At 49.2% G+C, this 5124-nt stretch overlaps 1 non-coding gene across 1 annotated transcript; it reads left to right on the forward strand.

Annotated features, from left to right (window-relative positions):
- The first annotated feature begins 1370 nt into the window (after positions 1-1370).
- Positions 1371-1443, forward strand: TRNAV-CAC (transfer RNA valine (anticodon CAC)). Its single transcript has one exon. It is a non-coding gene; the product is annotated as a tRNA-Val (tRNA).
- The last annotated feature ends 3681 nt before the right edge of the window (positions 1444-5124 follow it).

Consider the following 5124-nt stretch of genomic DNA (forward strand, 5'->3'; position numbering starts at 1 on the left):
ACGACTTTGTGGTGGAGGACTCAGAGGATCGTCCGGGTCTGACTTGGGGGCGGGGCCTGAGAAAGCGCGGCGAGGGTTGGGATGCAGTCGCCCCACCCTTCCAACTGTATTCTGCATTCCGCATCCACGGTAGAAATTGCAAACCCAACGCTGTCTCATGGTTTAGATGAATTTCCCTAACTGCCCAGCAATAAAGAAGTGGTGACGAATCATTACATCTACATTCTCACAGCATCTCTGCAAAAATAGATGCTTTGTGCAGTCGAAATAATATTTGTTGCTTAGATAGCTTTTTAAATTTTATTTTTTCGAGACAAAGTCATGCTCCGTCGCCCAGGCTGGAGTGCAGTGGCACGATCTCGGCTCACTGCAACCCCCGCCTCCCGGGTTCAAGCGATTTTTCTGCCTCAGCCTCCCAAGTAGCTGGTATTACAGGCACGTGCCACTGCGACCGATTACTTTTTGTACTCTAAGTAGAGATGGGGATTTCACCATTTTGGCCAGGCTGGTCTTGAACTTTGTACCTCGTGATCCGCCCACCTCGGCCTCCCAAAGTGCTGGGCTTACAGGCGTGAGCCACCGCGCCCGGACTTAAGTTTTTTTTATTTTTTTTAATTTTTTTATTTTTTAGACAGAGTTTCGCTCTTGTTACCCAGGTTAGAGTGCAATGGCGCGATCTCGACTCACCGCCAACCTCCGCCTCCTGGGTTGAGGCAATTCTCCTGCCTCAGCCTCCTGAGTAGCTGGGATTACAGGCACGCGCCACCATGCCCAACTAATTTTTTGTATTTTTAGTAGAGATGGGGTTTCATCATGTTGACCAGGATGGCCTGGATCTCTTGACCTCGTGATCCACCGCCTCGGCCTCCCAAAGTGCTGGGATTACAGGAGTGAGCCACCGCGCCTGGCCTAAGTTTTATTTTTATAGCGACTGTTGATGTCAGTAGTATATAAATAAATAAATAAATAAATAAATATTGGCCATGATTTATGTACAGAATCTCCAGTGAGTGTCGGACACGGTGTGACGCCAGGGCTGGGCCTGCAGAACTTACTCGGCTCTCAAGGCGGCTCGCGGGAAAACTCCAGATGGGTGTCGTGCTTCCTACGGGGGTGGTCCGGCCTCTGAGGATGTCAGATCAAACGTACCAAAACCACAAACCCTCGTGGGTGAACTATGCTAGGCCATGCCAGGAGCTGCGTACTCTGCTGCAGTAGAAAAGTACGGCCCCAGAACTGGGACACCACCGCTCAGCTGGCCGCGGCACGGGTCCCTGGTCCTGTCCTACAAGGGCGCGGTCCTCTCCCTCTCCCGGCCTTCGCAGTCACGTCTATCTTCAGGACAATGCCGTACGCTAACAGCTAAGGTGGTTTCTGTAGTGTAGTGGTTATCACGTTCGCCTCACATGTGAAAGGTCCCTGGTGCGAAACCGGGCGGAAACAGCTACCTTTTGGTCTGGTCAAGAGGACTCCTCTCCCGTTTGGCCTCACCTGGAAGGAAAGATATGTGTGTGTTCCGGCTTTTCGGAGGAAAAGGGACTGAAGCGAAACTGAGGGAAAGGCTTACTCATAGCGGGCCCTTAATAAATGCTCACAATCTATATTCAGGTCTTGCACTTCACCTAATCTCTTGCTTTTCCTTTCTGAAGCCCATGCAGCTACCACATGTAAAGGAATCAGTAGATTTCAGATCCTTGTCTCTGGTACCTAGAACAGAGCCAGGCTCGGGGGGCTTCTTAGTATTTGTATAGTGGAAACATACAAATACTGAAGGTAGCATCAGTCTTCCGAGAAAATGGAAGAACATCAACACACCTGCCTGGCTAGCTAAGTCAATAGAGCATGAGACTGTTAATCTCAGGGTCGTGGGTCTGAGCCCCACATTGGGTGGAGTGTGTTCTGGAAAGATTAGGGCAAGCTGTGTTACATAAATGCAGCAATGGACGGAGATCTAGTGGGCAGTAGATTCATCAACGGTGGGTGCTAGAGCTTAGGCTTACCCGGTGTGCTGAAGGCCTTGAGAAGAATTTTCACCGCCTTTGCACCCTTGCTAACTCTCGATGAGAGGTGGGTACCTGCGAACCAATTATTGCAGGCTGGCACCTTGACCTATGATGCATGCATGATGTTTTGCTGTAGTCCACTAACCCATGGGCAGCACATATTAGGCACTTTCCCTTTACCAGACCCAGAGAAAAGATTTTCTCTTTTCTCTGCCCTGTGCCGGAGACTTGATGTGGTTTAGGGAAACTAGGGTGAGACCACAGGACGACCTCCGGCATTGGTGAGTGTCAAAACCTATCTGATTCACTGCCACTTTATTAGGAGATTTAGCGGTTAGGATTCGGCGTTTGCCTCACTGTGACCTGCTTTTGACTCCCTATCACGAAAGGTGCTTTGTGTAATTTGAGACACTTGTCTTCAGTATATTCTCTTTTATGCTCTTGATTTTAAGAGTCTATTTTTGTGAGATATTGCCCCACACATACCAGCCTCCACGTTTTCCCCATACATAAAGAAAGGTAAAAACGTGCCATGGGCAGTGGCTCATGCCTGTGATCCCAATACCTTGGTAAGCCAAGACGAGAGGATCGCTTGAGCCCAGTGTGGCCTTGAACTCATGGGCAACATAATGAGACTTGAATCTATGCAAAGAAAAACTGTGTTGACCATTCCATAGTCCTGCAAATGTGGCCCGTTTTGTATTTTTAAGCTGTTGAAGTCTCTTCTGCATGCACACCACACCACAAGAGAAGTCTGTTGATCATAGGAAGCTAGCTTAGGCCGGGCGCGGTGGCTCACACCTGTAATCCCAGCACTTTAGGAGGCCAAGGCGGGTGGATCATGAGGTCAAGAGATCGAGACCATCCTGGTGAACATGGTGAAACCCCGTCTCTACCAAAAATACAAAAAATTAGCTGGGCACGGTGGCGCATGCCTGTAATCCCAGCTACTCAGGAGGCTGAGGCAGGAGAATTGCCTGAACCCAGGAGGTGGAGGTTGGCGGTGAGTCGAGATCGCGCCATTGCACTCCAGCCTGGGTAACAAGAGTGAAACTCCGTCTCAAAAAAAAAAAAAAAAGAAAGAAAGAAAGCTGGCTTAAACTCGCTGAGCAAAAGGTAGCATCGTCTTCTGTCTCAGACGTGTGTCAAAGGGGGGATTTAGGAGCGTTAAGTAGTCTGTGAGGGTGGTCTGGGCAGAAGCTGGTCAGAATTTGTAAATAGGTAGAGTCACTAGTACAATCCTAGCACTTAAGTTGCTGGGGCTGTGGTCTTGGAACATCAGGGAGGGTCTTAACAAGCTGGTGTTCAAAGAGTTTGAAGTTTGATATTTCATCTTGCACAAATGCTTTCGGATTCTTTTTCAGACTGTGGTTTCAGGGTTATTTCTTACCACCTTCACTGGGACTGGAAAACGTTCTTAAAGGATTCTAGCTTTTTAATTAAAGTGGAGATGAAGTGGACAAGCTTCTCTTCTTTATCCCCCAGCAAGCCAAGGGAACGTCCGGCTAGAGCTTTTTGCTCCAATTCCTGCTTTCTCTCCTCTTCACCCTTCCACCTATCTCTCCTCTGGCTAGGCCAGGTTTGAGATGCCCTGTCAGGCAAGTGACCCACGTTGCTCTGGGCACAAAGGCGGCAAGCGTTCAACAGGTAGAGAAGCATGATAAACACATGGAACCTTGTGGGATCTTTGGTCTCCCCCACTAAGGCCTGTGGTGATGGGGCTTGAGGAGATTGAGGCACCCACTCTGATTTATATTCCAGGAGGTTCCTTCAGGGATGATGCAAACAGGTAATATGAGGGGGAGTAAGACTGTCCGGGACAGGGGCTGGAAGGACATAGGCCTGGTCCACACAGGAGGCAGCCAGCGCGGGTGAGGCGGCAGCCACAGGAAGACGCAGCTGAAGGAGCGGATGCACGGTTTGCTGCGGAGATAGATGGGGTGGTTCCACAACCGAGATCACAGACTGAGGATGCGAGAGGGGAGGGGAGAAAAAAACAGTGACTTAGGTCTTGAACAGATTAGCCATGAGATGCTGCGAGACATCTAGAAAAACTGCCGAAGACACGCGTGGATATGAAGCTTGGGAGAACAGTTCTTGCTGGAACCAGAGACAGAGCTAAGGAGTGGGTCCTACTGCGAGCCGGCGTGACACTCCAAGGTCCGCCTGGGGCTCTCGGAGGCGGAGTCAGGATGGGAGAACAGCTTGCAGAGAAGCTTCTATTGGCCGAGGGCGCCCACAGTGCAAGGAAGGAGGTTGACAGCGTCCAGTTCGGCACACGGTCTCGTAAGAGAAGGTGTCCATGGATTGGGCCATCTGGAGGCCCGTGGTGACCTTGACCACAGAACCAGATTCACACCAGAAGGGCTCCCGCCCTGCTCTGGATGGAGAGGGGCTTCGGGGTCACAGAAGCAGCAAGGATCCCTGTTCAACAGGACTGCACCTCCCTTCCAAGCTCTCCAGGCATTTGGAAATTAGGCGTCGGCGGCGGAAAAACATTTTACAATATTAGGCAATCGCTACTACTTTTAAATTTGCATATATGCAAATCTCTATATGACCAGCGTTAGGCTTCGGTCCAACTCTGTACATACCTTGGATGCTAGGATTGGCGATTTTTATTTTTATTTTATTTTATTTTATTTTATCTTATTTTTGGAAACGGAGTCTTGCTCTGTGGGCTAGGCTGGAGTGCAGTGGCGCAATCTCGTCTCACCGTACCCTCAGCCTCCCGGGTTCAAGCGATTCTCCTGTCTCAGCCTACCGACTAGCTGGGACTACAGGCGCACGCCGCCACGACAGGCTAATCTTTTGTATTTTAGTAGAGACGGAGTTACCGTTTAGTTCACCGTGTTGCCCAGACTGGTCTCGGACTCCTGAGCTCAGGCAATCCGCCCACCTCACCTCCCAAAGTGCTGGGATTATAGGCATGAGCCACCGTGCCTGGCTGGCAAGTTTTAATTTTATTAAAATACCTAAAATTTTTCATTGAACTTTTAAAATGCAATAAAAATTTCAGATTTATCTTCAACAACTGACTTAAAACTGATACTCATTAATGTATATTTGCCCTTTATTGTAATAATTATGCATAATTCATAGAAAGAAAAGGACAAAATAA

Source organism: Callithrix jacchus, chromosome 2, assembly GCF_049354715.1.
Source record: "Callithrix jacchus isolate 240 chromosome 2, calJac240_pri, whole genome shotgun sequence".
Classification (NCBI taxonomy): domain Eukaryota; kingdom Metazoa; phylum Chordata; class Mammalia; order Primates; family Cebidae; genus Callithrix; species Callithrix jacchus.